The sequence below is a fragment of the Orycteropus afer genome, unplaced genomic scaffold (genome assembly GCF_000298275.1).
Source record: "Orycteropus afer afer isolate SDZICR_OR568_19922 unplaced genomic scaffold, OryAfe1.0 scaffold00089, whole genome shotgun sequence".
Lineage (NCBI taxonomy): Eukaryota > Metazoa > Chordata > Mammalia > Tubulidentata > Orycteropodidae > Orycteropus > Orycteropus afer.
In genome coordinates this window covers 7,326,469-7,335,821 of record NW_006921676.1, presented here as the reverse complement: position 1 = coordinate 7,335,821, position 9,353 = coordinate 7,326,469, and positions in this window count along the sequence as shown.

The window sequence follows — 9,353 nt, the reverse complement described above, 5'->3', positions numbered from 1 at the left end:
GGAGGACATTATGCTGAGTGAAATAAGTCAATCACAAAAGGACAAATATTGTATTAGTCCATTTTTGTAAAAGTGAAGGAAAGGTTTATGTATGGAAGTAAATTTTCTTTGTTGGTTACCAGGGGTAGGAGGGTAGGGTAGGGAACACTATTAGATAGAGATAAATATTGATTTGGGTGAAGAGAAGGGCAAAGTACCAAATGTGAGTGATCAATATGGTGGCATTGAGGAAGAGAAAGACATAGAGAAGTTCATGGGAGGTGCAGACAACAAAGATGAACCTTTTCCACATATAGTACTGCATTGTCAGTTAAGGCAAACATGGGTATATGTGTGGATAGATGGGTGGACAGATGGGTGGACAGGCTGAACTAGTAGGTATGTCTATGAAGCAGGGAGCATACCCAAGAACATGTATAGGGTTTGCAGACAATGGTCCTATAAGTTTATGTGTATGATCTGAATTCCCAGGTGTATAGTAGAGCTTACAAGAGGCAAGGTGGTAGTCACTGCTTGGTCACAGTCAGCTACCCAGAGGGACTGAGTAGTTGAACCTGTGGGCTCGGTACCATAGTCACAGCAGACATCAAGCTCAATTAGCATAACATATTACACAAAACATTGTTCCACCTCCTACTTTGGCGTGTAGTGACTGGGATCTTAAAAGATAGCAAGTGCTATCTAGATGCAACAATGGGTCTCTCCTCATCCAGAGCAAAGACGAATGAAGGAAACCAGAAATTCATGGATACAATCAGTCCTAGCAACTGGTACACCATCCAATCTGCAGCCTATATGACTATGAGACCAGAAGAACTAGATGGTGCCCGGCTACCAATGTCAACCACTTGGAAGGGGATCTATGTAGGAGATCTTGGATAGAGGGGGAAAACAATGTGGACAAAACTCAAAATCATTTGGAGGAAAAAAAAAAGTGAGAGAACGTGGCAGGAATCCTGAGACTATGGTCCCTAGCTTCCCTTCAGATCTGGAACTGAACCCACACCTGTGGCTTTCAACCAAACAAAAGACAGGTATATGAGTAGAATATTTACCTGAGGTAGATACACTACTTGGAGAGAACAATCATAGGAGAAAAAAGGGCTGCTTATGCACAGGGAAACAGCTCAGGGGGCAGGAGTGCATGGAGGGATGGACACAGGGAAGAGGAATGGACACAGGAGGAAGTGGGAGGGGAACTGTTGCATTGTGGTAAATTGTGGTCAATGTCATGAGACAAAGTGTTTGTGAGCTGCTGTATGGAAAGTGAATTTGCTCTGTAAATCTTCACCCAAATCATAATTAAAAAAAAAAAAAGAAAGAAAGAAAGAAAGGAAAAAGCTACTATCTCTTCCCTGACATGGCAACAGTCTTACACTGTGGCAGCCCATGTTCTCAGAGAGGGACTCTGGTTCCTGGCTCCCGAGGATGCAGAGTGAACTTTATTTGAAAATTACTGTATGTGTCTGTTCTTACCTACCTAAGCAAGACCTCAAGGGCTTATGTTAGGCGATTGTCACTGTTTCTTCTATCTCACAATTCATGAAGGGCAGGAAAATGATAGGGATTGCCTGAAAATTTTAAGAACCTACAGTTGCCTGGGCCAAAAGGATGTAATTGAGGCATACAACAAATACCTAAGGATTGAAAGCAAATGCCAGGGAGAGTTTCTTTGGATGATTAAGGCATTGAAAAGAAAAAGCACTCATGTGTATGGGGGAATTTAGAAAGCCACATGCATGCCCAGGGCAAGACACAGCTCAAAAGTACCTAAGAGGACTGTACACATTGACCTCAAGCAAATTACTAATGTTTTGGTTCAAATTATGTCCCCCTCAAAACATGTATGAAAGTCTTAATCCCTATAAATATGACCCTGTTTGGAAACAGGATTTTACTTTTGTTATCTTATTGAGATCATACCAGATCATAGAGGATCCTAAACCTAATCTCTTTTTTCTTTTTTAATTGTGATTTGGGTGAAAGTTTAAAGACCAAATTAATTTTCCATACAACAGTCATACACATTTTGTTTCATGACATTGAGTGGAATCCCCATAATGTAACAGTTCTCTTCCCATGTCCTCCCTGTGGTTACACTTTCCCTGTGTTCTTCTTTCCTGTGTGTGGTAGTTAAGTTTTTGTATCAACTTGGCTGGGCCTGGTTGAGTGGCTGGGCAGCTGGATGTAGATATTTCCCATGGTGAGATTGGTAATTAACTCCATGGTGAAATCTATTGGAGCAGCTGACTAGCTGCTTTAGGGATGTGGTCTGCTTCCAGTATATAGGAAGCAACTTTGAGGAAGGTCTCCAGTTTATGGCAAGCTTGAATCCTGTGTGCAGCCGAGTTGTTGTCATTCAGCAGCTTGCCTTATTGCCCTGCTGATCTTGGAACTTTTTTAGGACTTGAATCAATGGCCTGCCATGTGGTTTGGTACTATCGGGACTGTGCCTTTTTACTTGTCAACATTGGTCTTGTCAGCCTCAGCAGCCAGCAGCTGTCTGAGTGAAGAAAAGCCTCCAGCTTCAGTAGCCCAGGAGCAGGAGACAGAGCTGAAGCCCAAGGTTGAGGGGCTTTCACCCAGTCCCTAGGACCTGGCACTTTGAACTCAGACTTAAAACCTCTAAATTTGTAAGAGATAAACTCCTGTTTGTTAAAGCCATCCCATTTGTGGTATATTTCCTGTCAGAGTGGTACTAGGTAACCAAAACACTATGCATTCCTGTTCTCTGAGCTATCTCCCTGTGCAAATACTGCCCTTCTGATCTCACATGATTGATTGTTCTAAGGAGTATACCTGCCTGGTATAAATGTTCACCTTATATGCCTGTCTATTGTTTGGCTGGAAACCACAGGAGTGACTTCAATTCCAGGCTCAAAGGGTGACTAAGGGCCATAGTATAGGGGGTTTCACCAGTCTCTATAAAGCCAGTTAGCCTGGGTTTTTTGTTTTTGTTTTTGTTTTGTATGATTTTGGGTTTTGTTCAACATTTTTCTACCACTCTATCCAGGATTTCCTGCACTCATCTCTTTATGAATGGTTGGCAGTGGTAGCTGGGCATCATCTAGTTCTTTTGGTCTCATAGTCATGTAGAGTGAAGTTCACATGGTCCCCTAATCCCTTAGACTAACTGTTTCCATCCATCTTTGGCTTTCTTCATTCTTCTTAGCTCCAGAGAAGTGACCAATTGTTACATCTAGATGGCCACTTGCAAGCTTTTAAGACCCCAGTTGCTAGCTAGTCACCAAAGTAAACCTAATCACTTCTGAGTAATAAAAAGAGTGCATAAGACACAGACATACACATAGAGGAGAGACAGATACCATATGAGGATCTCCTACAAGCAAAGCAGTCACCAGACACTAGGTGAGAGGCCCAAAAAGGGAACTGACATAGCTGAGACGTTGATTTGAACTTTCATCCTCCAGAACTGTGAGAAAATACATTATTGTTTAAAACCACCCACTTGTGGTATTACTATTATGACACCACTAGCTAAGATACCTAGGCTTGGTATAAGCCTGGCTAGGTATTGAAGGAGTGCCCTGGAACAGAGTAAATCAGCAAAGCCCAGGAGAGATGCTGTTGTTTTTGTTTTCTTCTGCTGTTCAAGGAAACATCTTTCAAAACACTAGCTGAGCATGGGCAAAGGAACAGTGACTTCAGTGACCATACACAATCAGGGAGGCATTCGTAGCAAAAATAGTTAAGAGAAGTCACTAAACAAATAGACTACTGTAGCCTTTAGCAATAAAAATAAATAAATACAAGGAGAGAAGAAGGTGAGAATATGATTTCCAATTCCCCCACTGGGTTTCTGAGGCTGCAAATCTTTACGGAAGTAGATTGCCTCATCTTCCTTCTGCAGAGCAGCTGGTAGGTTTGAACCACTGATCTTCTGATTAGCAGCCAAATTTCCTATCCACTGCACCACCAGAGCTCCTTAATTACCACATTATAATATGTATATACCCAGTTTTCAACAACAACAAAAGCACAATGCATACAAGAAACCAAGTGCAGAGCACATTAAAAAAAAAAAAAAAGTAATAATTTAACAGAAACTGTCCCTGATGAAGCCCAGACATTGGACTTACTAGATAAAACCATTTGAAGAAAACTGTGTTAAATATGTTCAAAGAGCTAAAGGAAACATAGGCAAAGAACTACAGATAATTAGGAAAACAATGCATGCATGAAATTAAGAATATCAATACAAAGATAAAAATCATAAAAAGGAACAGATAGAAATTTGAGATGAAAACTATAATAACTAAAATGATAAATTCAATGGAGGAATTCAACAGCAAATTTGTGGAGAGAGGAAAAGATTCAGTGAACATGAAGACAGGGTGGTTGAAATTTTCAAGTCAGAGGAGGAAATATAGAAAAATGAATGGTGCCTAAGGGACTTGTGGGACAGCATCCAGTAGACTAACATAAGCATTATGGAAGTCCAGAAAGAAGAGAGAAAGGAAAAGAGACAGGAAAGAATATTGGATTAAATAATAGCTAGAAATATTCCAAATTTGATAAAAGATATGAATCTACAATTGTAATAAATTCAATAAACTCCAAGTAGGATAAACAAAAAGAGATGCACTCTGAGACACACTATAATCAAACTACCAAAAAACAAAGACAATGAGAGAATCTCGAAAGTTGTGAGAGAAGCAAATTATTATCTACAAGAATCCGCAATAAGATTAACATCTGCTTTCTCTTCAGAAACCATGGAAACCAGATGGCAGGTGGATAACATATTTACAGCTTTCTCCCTAAGATCTGTAATAAGACAAAGATACCTAGGTTACTTCTGCTGTTCAACGTTGTATTGTAATTTCTAGACAGAGCAATTAGGCATAAACTGGCCATATCAGAAATGAAAGAAGGACATCACTAGGGTCCAGAATGAAATTTAAAATATAAATGAATAGAAGGAATAAATGTATGTAGGCAAATTAGATAATTTATAAGAAATTGGAAAATTCCTGGGGGAGGGGACACAAATTATGAACACTGACCAAGAAAGAAATTGAAAATTTGAATAGATGTATGTAAAGTAAAAACCTAAAAAAAACAAACTCATTGCCACCAAGTCAATTCCAACTCATACTGACCTCCATTTGGTTTCTGAGACTGTAAATCTTTATGGAAGTAGATTGCCCCATCTTCCTTCTGTGGAGTATGCTGGTGGGCTTGAACTGCTGACCTCTGGTTAGCAGCCAAATGCCTTATTCTCTATGCCACCACAGCTCCTTATATAAAATAAAGAAGTTAGTAATTAATCATATTCCCACAAAGAAGTGTTCTTGACCAGATGATTTCACTGGTGAATTGATCAAACATTTAAGGGAAAGAAGGAAAAAAAAAAGTTACATATCTTACACAAAATCTTTTAGAAAATAGATAAAAATATAATACTTCCTAACTCATTCTATTAGACCAGTATTAACTTGAGACCAAAATCATTCAAACACATCACAGGAAAACTACAAATCAATAAATGAACAACTCCTTAAGAAAATAATTACAAATGTAATCCATGGATATAAAAAAATTATACCTTAAAACCAAATAGGGATTAGCAAACTTCTGGAAAAAAAAAAAGTATTTCAAAAATATTTTCTTTGTGTTTGGAGACCTTTGGAAGACCAAAGCTTTGTAAAAGATAGATTTGAGGCAAGAGCTCTGGGACCACATATGATGTATTCATTGACCCTGTAGGAGAAGACTTTTCTTTAACATCTGAATATGTTGAACAATATAAGAGCAAAGAGTGAGGAAAATCAAAGAGTCAGGGAAATAATTAGGCTGAGGGACTAATGCCACATGAATTTCTGCCACCAGTACCCTGAGATCAGAAGAACTAGACGGTGCCCGACTACCACTACCAATAGTTCTGATAAAGATCACAATGCAGGCCCTAGACACCATGGGAGAAAAATGTGGAACAAAATTCAAAATCTTAAAAATGACCAGGCTTACTGGTCTGCTGGGAACTCCGGTAGTGTAGTGCCTAAGGTATTTGACTGCTAACCAGACGGCTGACAGTTCAAACCCACCAGCCACTCCTCAGAAGGAAAGTTGGACAATTTACTTCCGTAGTGATGTTGTTGTTGTTGTTATTTGCCATTGAGTCGGCCCCAACTCATAGCGACCCCTCCCTGGGTTTCCAAGGCAGTATCACTACGGAAGTAGGATTGCCCAACCTTCCTTCGGAGGAGTGGCTGGTGGGTTTGAACCGCCACCCTTCTGGTTAGCAGTCAAGTGCCTTAGGCACTACGCTACCAGAGCTCCGTAGTGATACCACCTCAGAAACCCAAGGAGGGGTCACTATGAGTCAAGTCCAACTTGACGGCACATAACAACAACAACAACACTAGTCTGCTAGAGACTGGGGGACTCCCCAACATTATGGCCTTTAGACACCCTTCAAACCTGAACTGAACCCACACCCTGGAGGTCACCTTTCAGGCAAACGATAGGCCTATAAAGTAAACAATGACACCTGTGAGGAATGTGCTCCTCAGAACGATCAAGCACATGAACCCAAGAGGGCAGCATTTGCTCTAAATCAAAGTTCAGAAGTCAGGAAGGGGCAGGAAAGAAGGACAAATGCAAACAAGGAATCAAGGGAGAAAGTGGGAGCTCTGGTAGCCTAGTGCCTAAGGCAAGTTTGACTGCTAACCAGAAGGCAGGCGGTTCAAACCCAGCAACCACTCCTCGAAAGGAAGATGGCGCAACCTACTTCCATAGTGATTCTGCCTCAGAAACCCAAGGAGGGGTTGCTATGAGTGAAGTCCAACTTGATGGCACATAACAACAGCAACAACAGGGAGAAAGTGAAAAGAATGCTGTTACATTGAGGGAGCTGCAACTAATGTCATGAAACAAAACTTGTAAATTGTTGACTGGAAAACTAATTTGCTCTGTAGACTTCCATCTAAACCACAATTTAGAAAGAAAGAAAGAACAAGAGGCTTGATATAAACAGGTATGGAGCAGAATCTGATGAAACTCACTCGTGGAGTTTATTGTGAGGTAGTGGCAACAGCCAAGCAGATAAGGGTTTGAAACTCATCTCTACCTCTACTAGCTGTGTAGATTTGGTTAGATACTTACCCTCTCTGAACCTCAGTTTGTTATCTGTCGAAAGAAGTGGGGATACAAATACCTACCTTATTTGGTTGTCATGAGAGTTAAATATGATAATGTTTGTTAAATTATCAAGCCGGCTCACATATTATTTTCCTTTTTCCTCTGTAGGGAATATTATTTTGGGCATTATTAATGTCGCATACCCTACTGCCCGATCCCGCTACTTTTGATTTTGGTTTATTTAAATAAATTACTTGTTGTTGTTGTTGTTATGTGCTGTTGAGTCAACCTGACTCATAGCGACCCCTCCTCGGGTTTCCAAGGCAGTATCACTACAGAAGTAGATTGCCCCATCTTAAAAAAACAAAAACAAAAACAAAAATGGGGTTTATCCAAGGAATACAAGCTTTGTTTAACATCTAAAAATCAAGGTAATGTACTCTATCAATATATTAAATGACAAAAACCATATGCAAATCACAGTAGCCACAGAAAAAGCAGTTGACAAAACCGGTATCTATTCATGATAAAAACTGCCACACTATGAACAGCAAGAAAATTCTACAACCTAATAAAGGGTATCTACAAACATGAAAGGATATCTATTTAAAAAAAACAAACAAACACAAATATACCATGAACTCCCAGAAGAATGGACAAATCTCTCTTGGAAGAAGTACAGCCAGAATGCTCCTTAGAAGCGAAATGGTCAGACATCATCTCTTGTACTTTGGTCATGTTGTCAGGAGGGACCAGTCCCTGGAGAAGGATACCATGCCTGGTAAAGTAAAGGGTCAGCTATAAACAGGAAGACCCTTAACAAGATGGATTGACACAATGGCTGCACCAATGGGCTCAAGCAAAGCAATGATTGTGAGGATGGTCCTGCAGGACCAGGTAGTGTGTTATACATAGAGTTGCTTTAAGTAGACACTGACTTGCCACTTAACAACAACAACAACAACAACACAGATATCTGATAAGATTTCAAATACCAACTTATTTTTCTTTTCTTTTCTTTTCTGCTTTAAATTGCACTGATTTCTGCTCTTTGTTATTTCTTCCTTTTTCTTGTTTTGGGATTATTTTGCTCTTCACTAGATCCTTGAAATGGGAGTTTAGATTATTGATTTGAGATTTTTCTTCTTTTTCTAATTAGGCATGTTGTGTTATAAATTTCCCCCTCGGTACTGCTTTTGTTGTGTCTCACAAATTTCAATTTGTGGTATTTTTATAGTCATTCACATCAATGTATTTTTAAAACTTTTCTTGAGTACCACTATCAATTTTCCAATTCAGTGTCAATCACAAAATAAACATATAACCAGTCATTTCAGGAGACAAGAGAGTGTTATGGAAAACAAATACATTTGGCAGAAAATAGAAATACACTTACACAGTGCTCTCAAGTGTACTATGACTGAAATGTTTAAGGGAAATTAAAGAAAAGATTGAGAATTTTGGGCAAAGGATTTATACAATAAAAGGAAGTGAATGGAAACTTTAAAACTGAAAAATATTAATTGAAATTAAAAGTCAATGAATGGGGTAACATCAGTTTAGATATAGCTGAAGAGATAATTAATAAAGATAGGTCATAAGAAAACAAAATAAAGCATATTGAGGGATAATGATTTTAAATATGGAAAAGGGCATAATATACAGGGAAGACAGAATGAAAGCAAAATTAGAATTCCAGAAGAAAAAGAAACAGAAAATATGACAGACATTATCTGTTGAAAAGAAATGGCCAAGAACATTCTAAAACTCACAAAATACATCAAGTGAACAATAGAGGAAGTGCTAAAAACTGCAATCAAAATAACGCAGGTATCCCCCGCTTTTCAAAACTTCGCTTTACACCACTTTGCTTTTACAAAAAACTTACATATACCTGCTTTCAATGACAGAAAGAAATCCAAAGAAGATTTTCGTTTTCACAAGAAAAGTGAAACTAGCATTCAGTGACTATTTTGCAGTGAGCCGAAACTCCTTCCCCAGGAACTATATTCAGCATCCAGCTGCCATGGCTTTGAATCACATCTGTGAACACTGTAAGTTAGTGTCATTTAGGTTTTATGTGTGACTCAATATGATTTGGCAGCTTATTTTTTGGGTCTGGGAATGCCCCCAGATTTTTCCCATATAGAATGGTAATCTTTTCTTTGTTTTATGCTACTTCAGCTTATGAAATGTTTAGGAATGCTCAACTTTTGGATAGCAGGGGGAACCTATATAAGGAAAAGTGT